The 10,242-nt window shown below is 37.9% G+C and overlaps 1 pseudogene across 1 annotated transcript; it reads right to left on the bottom strand.

The window, feature by feature from the left end:
- Positions 1-8,300: 8,300 nt before the first annotated feature.
- Positions 8,301-8,857, bottom strand: LOC105506173 (annotated as a pseudogene). Its single transcript, XR_001000884.1, has one exon. The product of XR_001000884.1 is annotated as a 60S ribosomal protein L12 pseudogene (transcript).
- Between the last annotated feature and the right edge of the window lie 1,385 nt (positions 8,858-10,242).

Below are 10,242 nucleotides of genomic sequence, written 5' to 3'. Positions count from 1 at the left end.
TGTGTGTGTGTGTATATATATATGATTGATTTTGATGCATATTTTATGATCATATGAAAATTGTATATTTTACACAAGGCAAACACCAAAACAAACAAAAAGGGAAAAGGAAGTGGTAATATTAACATTAGGCAAAGTTGGAAAGTAGTAAAAGTACTAAAGTTATTCTTTTTTTTTTTTCAGACGGAGTCTTGCTCTGTCGCCCGGACTGGAGTGCAGTGGCCGGATCTCAGCTCACTATAAGCTCCGACTCCTGGGTTTACGCCATTCTCCTGCCTCAGCCTCCCGAGTAGCTGGGACTACAGGCGCCCGCCACGTCGCCCGGCTAGTTTTTTGTTTTTTAGTAGAGACGGGGTTTCACTGTGTTAGCCAGGATGGTCTCGATCTCCTGACCTCGTGATCCGCCCGTCTCGGCCTCCCAAAGTGCTGGGATTACAGGCTTGAGCCACCGCGCCCGGCCAAGTTATTCTAAATATTTTATTACTTTGTATTTTTTGATACATTATTTAATCTCTTTTTCCCCTTATTTTTATTTCAGTACCGTATTCTTTGATTCTGAAAGAAATATACAGACTTCTCACACTTCAGTTGAATTTAAAATGGCTTCCTAACGGGTTTGCTTTGTGTATATTTAGCTCCTGTGCTGTTTGGTTTAAGCAAGTTCATGACTGTTACAACTTCTTCACAATGTGCTTTTTTATCATCATATTATGCTCACTTGTGTCCTTTGAGTACTTTTAACCTTACTTTCCACTTTGCCTGATTTTAATATGACCACTCCTTTCTTTGTTTGTTGTTTAGTATTTGTCCTGTATCTCTTTGCTAATGCATTTATTTTCAACCTCTTGAAATCACTTTGTTTGAAATGTTCTTACCATGTGTGGGATACTCCTAGGGCTTTTAGTTATTTCGTTGTGACAATCACGGTCTTTTTTATAAATGTTTGATTGCAGCATATTATACACATAGAAAAGGGCACAAATCGTAAGTGTACACATAGTTCACTGAATTTTTACAAAGTAAATACATCTTTGTAACCACTACCCAGATCAAACCATAGAACCACAGAACTTCTCCTCATGCCCTTCCCAGCCCCTGTCCCCCTCCTCACAATTTAACTATTACTCTAACTCTGTAACCATAAGTTAGTTTTGCCTCTGTTAAAGGTTATATGAATGAAATCATATAGCACATTCTCCTTTGAGTTTGGTTTCTTTGGCTTAACATTGTGTTTGTGTGTTTTATCCATATATTTGTGTGTGGTAGTAATTTATTATTTTTATTGCTGTATAATATTCTGTAATATAAATATGCTAACATTTCTTTATCCATCCTGTTATTGATTATTGATAAATGTTGAGATTATTTTCACTTTTCTCAATTGCAAATTATGTTGCTGTGATCATTTTTATATATGCATTTTTGTGCACATATGTAGGCTTGATCCATAATTTTTATTTGTAGATATGTATGTCACAGAGATACATAAAAATTCATAGAGCTATATACCTATGATACATATTTTTCTGTGTGTATATTATATTTCAATAAAATGTTTACTTAATAAAAGATACGAGAGATAATGAAAATAAAACACAAAATTAAAAAGCAGATATAACATCAGCCTCAACAAAGATTTTTAAAAATAATAAAAGAGAATTATAATATTTGAAAACTTATATGTAATAGACAATGCCTAGAAAATTGAAGGTGTCAAAATTGGCATAAGAAGAAATGGAGAACTTAAATAAGCCAGGAAATACCAATAATTACTAACTGAAATGGTATCTGAAAGACCAGCCATCACATGAAATCCCAGGCACAGATGGTTTTACACATTAGTATTACCAATATTTCAAGGAACAATCAATTTCTATCTTATAGAAGTATTTATAGAACACAGGAAATGAATTGCCCAGATCATTCTGTGAAGCAATTGTAATTTTGACATATAAGTAGATAGAAAGAACACAAAAAAAATACACAAAAGAAAATAATAGGTATATTTTACTTATGGTCATAGAGAAAAAATCCTAAATAAGAGATTAGCTATCCTTTATATCCCTGGAATGAAAGAACAATTTAACAAAAAAAATCTAGCCACATAATTCACCACATCACTTGCCTAATGTAAAAATAAATGATCTCAGTTGCAGAAAAAGCATTTGATAAACATAAATAAGTCAATACCTATTTAGGATAAGCCTGCCAATATAGAAGGAACTGAAGGGACTGTAACATAGTAGAGTTGCATACTGGAAACCCACAAGAAAAACTATACTTATGGAAAAACTCAATGTGCAGTCCCTTTAAGATTGGGAATAAAAAAAAAAAAAGATGCTCACTATCACTGCTACTGTTAAAATAATATTGGCAGTTTCCCAAGCAATACGAAAAGGGAAAAAAAGAGGTCAACTATAGAAAGGGAAAAATACAAAACCCTCATCATTTGCATTTTGGTAGTGAAAAAGGACTTCATAAAAAAATTCAGGAGCACAAACCATAAGAACAAATAAAATAAAAATAAGTAGGTGAATCCAATTTTATCAAATGGTTGCTATTCAATACAGAATAACATGGAAAAAGTTGACAGATGATAGTTTGGCAGAAAATATTTTCACTGTCTAACATCAATAAGAGACCGATCCCTAGCATTTACAAGAAGTTATTGTAAAATCAGCAAGAAAAAGTAACACTAGTTGAAAAAATAGGCAAAAGCCATGAACAGACAATTTACAGAAGAGGAAACCTAAGTTATGGCACATAAAAGGTGCTCAAATTCATTACTTATCAAAAACATCCCACCTCTTTAAGTGACAAAACTCAGAAAGTTGGAAAATGCCTAATGTTCACTTGGATCAAATTGCCTGGATATTTGTATTGAGTGGTGCAGATATTGGCTCCCTTATGCACTACTGGTAAGAACATAGGCTGTCGGCCTTCTGGAGAGCCATTTGACAGTACATTTTCAGATTAAATACACAAGATTACCCAGCATTCCCACTGATCTATGTTGCAAAATAATTCTCACACGACTACAATAATGGGATGTTTGCTGTTTGTGAGTGGGAGCCAATATAACCTGGTGTCCATCCCAAAGAAGGAATTGTCAAAAGGCAGTGGATGCACCAGACAGTACTACGAGGCAGTGAGGAGACATGGACTAGATGAAAAATGCTACATAGATGGATCTTCATGATACCATGTGTAAACAGTAAGAAGCAAAATGTGATTTATTACACAATATCATGTATATAAATTAAAAATATAGAAAACATCAATATACAATTTATAATAACACCTACAAACAAAATGGTAGGCTGCTTACAGTAGGTGAGGAAATGCAGGTGGGGGATTTGGGTAAAAGGAAATAAACAAGGTAACCAACCAACATAGAAGACAAGGATCTTATGTGAATCAAAGATGCTAATGCTCCATGAACTAAGGAATATGACTGACATGATTCTACCTCTGGGTTCCCCTTCCCATACAACAGCAGCAATAATAATGAGAGGCTGAAAACTGGCAGGGATGCCAGATCAAGTATCATTGCGAAGGCTGTGGTCAGGAGTTTGGCTGTCATTCTCCATGTTGTGGGAAGAAATCACTGGAAGGTTTTAAGGAGTGAGTGACAACTCTTTCTAAAGACCACTAGGCCACATGTGATGAAGGGGGAGAAGTAGGGAGGCTGATTAGGAGACTTGCAAAAACTCACGTGGGAGATGAAGATGGCCCAGATTAGGGTAGCAACAACAGAGATGGAGAGCAGTGGGCAGATACTGGTTTATATTTTCAAGATAAACACGACAAGAGCTGCTGAGAAATTAAATGTGGGCAGGAGAGCAATGAAAGATGATACGGAAGCTTTTGTCTTTGGCAAGTGGGTGGTGCCAATGACCTAGATTGGAAAGATGAGGATGAAAGGGGGAACCAAAACTTCTAATTTGGATTTACTTAGCGGGTTATGTTTGATATGTCTGTTACACATTCAAGTGGAGATATCAGAGGGACAGTTGGATATATAGTCTGAATTCAGGGAAGTTACACATTTGGAAGTTGAATCAGTATATAGAGGTTAAATAACTGGCTCCAAATCTCAGTATTTATGTCACCTTGGCCAAGTTACATGATTTCTGGGTCTCTATTTATCTACGAAATGGCAATGATGTTATCTCTTTCCCAGGGCTGTTATGAATATTAAATCAGATAATGCATCTAAAGAACTTGGCGCAGGGCCTGGCACAAAATAAGTGCCTAATAAAGCCTTCTGTGGCTGGAGAATAGTGAAGGGGAAGACAATATCAGACGAAGGAGGTCGACAGTCAGGAGATTATGCCAGAATTTTGAGGCCATGGTAAATAGCTTGCAATAAGTGGCCATTAGTGGGTTTTATGCAGGGAGTGACATAATCTGGCATTACTAATAGTATTAGCAGATCATTTAAGTATTAGCATTTGACACTGTTTTATCAGACTATAGATAAGTGGGTTGTCAGAAACAACCAATAAACAAATACAGTTTTAAAAACTTTGATTCTATGAGAATACACTTTGTAAATTACAGCAAATGGAAGCATTTTTATCTGAAAGGCACTAGTATAGTCTCAACAATTCTTGAATCTACAGTACTATCAAGGGCTTCTCTGCCAGTTTGTGCAAGTTCTATTTTGTACATTGACTCCATTCTTGAGTAGTAAGCAATTGGAGCCTCAGGGACAGCTGGCATTTTGTGACTAAGCAGAGTTCCAGCCCCATAAAGTGAAGCATCAGTACTTTATATTTACCCAAGTATATTAACGCAGATGCTAAAGTCAGACATTGCCCAACGTTTCAGAAAATATCTTCTTTCTGATGCATCCAATTTCTTACCGATATCCAGTAGGTGATTTGGTATATCAGAAAAGGTTGCCTTTCATATAAGAAGAATTATATAAATATCTGACTGCTACACAAAAACTTGAGGCTGTTTAATTTTTGGACTAAGTGTGCTGAGAGTTGCCTATACCTTACCTTTAATGTGGTGAATAAATATCAGTAGCCCAGATACACTAGCCTGAGCAGAGGATGCTGGTGGTTCTGAATTGGCATTTCTGTTTATTTACAGCCTTGATGTAACTAGTGAGAATGAGCTCCATAATTCTTTCAGCTGTTCATCCTTTATTGAGCCCCTAAGTGGGACAATCATGGTATCACATCTGGAATACTAGAAAGAAAGTTTACCGTGAAGAATTGAAATATCTCAGTGGCAACAGAAATGGGAATGCCCTTTGCTCAGTTTTCTAGTTAACTACTGCTGCCTAACAAAGTATCTTGAGAATGAAATGTTTTAAAACAACTACCTTCTTGTTATATCTCATGATTCTGTGGGTCAGGATTTGAGTCAGGGCTCAGCTGGCTAATTCTACTGCCCCCCGTGGTGTTGCCTGGGGTAATTCAGTAATACCCATTCAGTGAGTGGTCTGGTCTCTAGGGTCTAAGACATTTTCACTCACATATTTGTTGTCTTTTGGAGGGTGCCAGGAAGCTGGGCTCAGCTGGCCCTCCTCCTACTCTATGAAGTTTCAGAGCCTCTCTCCATGTGGGCGCTCAAGCAAGGTAGTGGGCGTTCTTATAAGGCGTCCCAGGGCTTTGAGAGACCAGTGTCCAGCTGCTAGTCTCTTAAAGGCGAGGCCTAGAAATGGAATAGTTCCATTTCCACTTCACTCTAGTGGTCAAAGTGGTCACAGACCAGCAAGATTCACAGGAAGGAGAACTAGACCTGAATATCTTGATGGGAGGAGTGTCAAAGAATTTTGACCCTTATAATTAGGGACAATTATTGGGGTTGTTACAGTGCCCAGATAGCATGGATAGATAGCTATCTACCGGTGACAGCACAGACACTAGAGTTGGACTGCCTGGTTTCAAATCCCAGACCTATAACTTTAGCTATGTGACTTGGTACATTTTTTGAAAATAAATTTTATTGAGAGATAACTTATGTGTAGTAGGAAGTACTCATTTTTAGAGTTTATTTCTGTACTTTCGACAAATTTTTATACCTGTTTAACATTTCTGTCACACTAAATGTTTCTTTGTACCCCTTTCCAGTTAATTTCCCTCAAACCAGGCAAACGTTTATCTGCTATTGCTATTGATTAGGTTAGTCTCTTCTAGAGTTTTATATAAATGGAATTAAACAGCATATCTTTTGTGTCCGACTTCTTTCACTTAGCTTTTTTATAAATTTTTAAATTTTTTATTTTTTAGACAAAGTCTTACTCTGTCACCTAGGCTAGAGTGCAGCAGTGGCACAATCTCGGCTCACTGCAGCCTCAATCTCCTGGGCTCAAGCAATCCTCAGCCTTAGCCTCTGAAGTAACTGGGATGACAGCTACATGCTACCATGCCTGGATAATTTTTGTATTCTTCTAGAGACAGGATCTTTCTATGTTGTCAAGGCTGGTCTTGAACTCCTGGGCTCAAATGATTCTCCTGCCTTGGCCTCCCAAAGTGCTGGGATTACAGGTGTGAGCCACCATGCCCAGCTTCACTGAACCCATGTTTTTGAGATTCATCCACTTTTTTTTTTCCTATTTCAATATTCCTTTTTCATTGTTAAGAATCATTTAATTTAATGAATATACCAAAATTTGTTTGTATGTTCACATGTTGATGGACTTTGGGGTTATTTCCAGTTTGAACTATTGTGAATAAAGTTGCTCAGAACTTTTGTATACAGGTCTTTGTGTGAACATGTTTTTATTTCTCTTTGAAAAATACGTAGGAGTAAGAATGCCGGATGTTTTTCTTTTTTCTTTTTTAAAGACGAAGTCTCACTATGTTGCCCAGGCTGGAGTGCCTTGGCTATTCATAGGTACAGTCCCAGTACTGATCAGAACAAGAATTTCGACATGCTCCGTTTCTGACCTGGGCAGGTTCACCCCTCCTTAGGCAACCTAGTAAGTGGTCCGTCCACTCCCAAGAGGTCACCATATTAATGCTGAACTTAATATGGATACTCAATCAGCATAGCACACTACAGCCCAGAACTTCTGGGCTCAGGTGATCCTTCTGCTTCGGCCTCCTTAGTAGCTGGGACTACAGGTGCATGCTGAGTGTTACAATGAGTATATGTTTACCTTTTCAAAAAATTGTGAAAATGTTTTCATAATGATTTTTATATGACCCCCACACCAATAATATGTGAGAGCACCATTTCTTCAACAGCCTTGCCAATATTTGATATTGTCTTTTTAATTTCAAAATCTCTAATGCGTTTGTAGAGTATCTCATTATTTTAAGTAGCATTTCCCTGGTGACCGTTAATATTGAGCATTTTTTCATATGCCTATTGACACTGTCTTCTGTAAAGTGTCTGTTCAAATATTTTCTGTGCCTCAGTTTCCTCATCAGAAAAATGGGATAATAACATACATACCTCATAGAGTTTTTATAAAGATCAAATAAGTTAATATGTATAAGCACTTAGAACAATTCCTGACATACAGTGTATTAGTTTTCTATTGTTGCTGTAGCAAATTATGTGAAACTTAGAGGCATAAACAACATAAATTTACTATTTCACAGGTCTGTAGGTCAGATGTTCCTCACAAGTCTCACAGTGTTAAAACTGAACAGCAGGCAGGGCTGCTGGTTTCTGGAGGCTCTAGGGAGAAATCCATTTCCTTTTTTTCCCAGCTTCTTGAGGGTACTCATATTTCTTGGCTCATGGCCCCCTTCCTCCATCTTCAAAGCCAACAACACTGCATCTCTCTGTACCTTTTTTTCTGTTGTCATGTCTCCCTCTGATTCTCTTCTTCCTTCTTATTCCCTCTTCCACTTTTTTCCCCTCTTCCACTGGGTGATTATATTGGGCCACCCAGAAAATCCATGATAACCTCGTTGTTTTAAAGTCAGTTGTTTAGAAAACTTAATTCCATCTGCAACCTTAATTCTTCTTAGCCAACCAATATAATATATTCACTGATTTTAGGGACTAGGACATGGATATCTCCGAAAGCAACTATTCACCTACCATACATAGTAACTGCTATATTAGGGTTAGCTTTTCTTGGTATTATTATTAAAAGTCCTTAGATTTAGAGCTAAAAATCATGGCTTCAAAACTTACCAGCTATGTGGTCTTGGGAACGTTAATTGCTATCTTTGAGACATGCAATTTAGTATGTCATTTGGAAATATGCGGCAAATAGATAAATCATTAGTTATCAAAAAATAACTTTTATGTATTTATTTATCTATTTATTTATTTTTCACCAGTTGTCAAATGATCTTTTATTGAAACACTTTCCTTTGTGCTTAACTGGCTGGGCATTCCACAGCACCACTGTTGATGTCATCTATGATGTCATGGGGGTGGCGGCCATCAACATTACAGCCCACAGACTGGGCAGTCCCCAGGATCTCTTTGATGGTTCTAGAGAGTTCTCTGGCTAAGGATCGGTGCCGCATCTGTCAAGCAATGTTGATGATCTCATCAAAAGTGATATTCCCACTGTGTTTAATGTTTTTCTGTTTCTTTCTGTCTCTTGGTGGTTCCTTGAGGGCTTTGATGATCAGGGCAGAGGCAGAAGGCACCACCTCAATCTGGGCCTGTCTGTTCTGAATGGTCAGTTTCACTGTAATCCTCAGGCCCTTCCAGTCACCCGTTGCCTTGGCAATGTCATTACCAACCTTTTTCAGAGACAGACCCAGGGGGCCGATCTTGGGGGCCAGCGCAGAAGTGGCACCGACTTCACCTCCGGTGCACCTCAGGTATACGACTTTGATCTCGTTGGGGTCGAACTTCGGCGGTGTGGTGGAGGCGGCTGGTGTCGGATGAACCCGGATTCGGACGACTGAAGAAAGTTGCACCTTTACCCCGCTCCGAGCCGAAGCCGAGAGCAAAGAAATCACTTTTAAATTGAAGTCCTTGAACTGTAGAACTGGGTGTTAATTAGAAATTGGTAGTGGGGGAGAGGGGGATAGAGGGGCAGGAGTGTGATGTTTTGTTGACTTTACAAACATTTAGCTCTATTTGTCTTAATTTTTTTGTGGTAAAATACACATAACATAAATGTATCATTAGTGACATTCACAATGTTATGTAAACATTACTACTGTCTTGTTCTACAACATTTTCATTAACCCCAAAGGAAATCTTGTACTATTAAGCAGTCACTTGCCATTCCCCACTCCTCCTGGCCACTGGCAATCACTAATCTGCCTCCTGTCTAAGGATTTTCTGACTCTGGATGTTTCCTATAAATAAAATCATACAATATGTGGCCTTTTGCAACTGGCTTCTTTCACTTAGCATAATATTTTCAAAATATATCTACCCTGTAGAATGTATCAGCACTTCATTCCTTTTTAAGGCTGAGTAATATTCTGTTGTATGGATATACCACATTTTGTTTATTCATGTATCTGTTGATGGACATTTGGGTTGTTTCCACCTTTTGGCTATTGAGTGTAGTGCTGCTGTGAATACGTGTGCACAAGTTGTTGTTTGAATACCTGCTTTACTTCTTTTGGGTATATAACCAGGAGTGGAATTCCTGGATCATACAGTAATTCTATATTGAATCCGATGTGGACCCACCAAACCCTTCCACAGTAGTTATGCCATTTTACTTTCCCACCAGCAAAGGACATGGGTTCCAATTTCTCCACGTTCTCAGCCACTGGTCCATTTGTCATTTAATGAAACTAAAAATGTATGGGACTTTTAATGGAACTAAAAACTCTGTATATAGTACTATGATAAATTAAAATCACTAAAATAAAACCATAAGGTGATACTAATAACAGGCATAAGGATGAAAGAAAACAGAATGTGGGGACTGGCATAGCCTTACCAGGTATTTATTTCTTATTGCTGCTGTAACGAATTACCACAAATTTAGTAGGTTAAACCCACAGAAATGTATTCTTTTATAGTTCCAGAGGTTAAACGTCCAAAATGGGTCATACTGGGCTAAAATCAAGGCTGTATTCCTTTCTAGAGGCTTTAGGGAGAATCCACTCCTTTGCCTTTTCTGGCTTCCAGAGGTTGCCAACATGTCTTGGTTTGTAGCCCCTTCCTCTGTATTCAAAGCCAACAGCATAGCATCTCTTCTCTCCTCTCTGACTGCTGTTTCTATCCTTAGATGTAAGGACTCTCTAACTCTGATCTTCCCTCTTATGAAGACCTGGTAGTTACATGGGCTCACCTAGATTATTCAGAATAATCTCCCCATCTCAAAATCCTTACCTTCAT

Source organism: Colobus angolensis, unplaced genomic scaffold (genome assembly GCF_000951035.1).
Source record: "Colobus angolensis palliatus isolate OR3802 unplaced genomic scaffold, Cang.pa_1.0 Scaffold132, whole genome shotgun sequence".
In the NCBI taxonomy this organism is placed as follows: domain Eukaryota; kingdom Metazoa; phylum Chordata; class Mammalia; order Primates; family Cercopithecidae; genus Colobus; species Colobus angolensis.
This window is presented reverse-complemented; position numbering and strand designations above follow the sequence as displayed.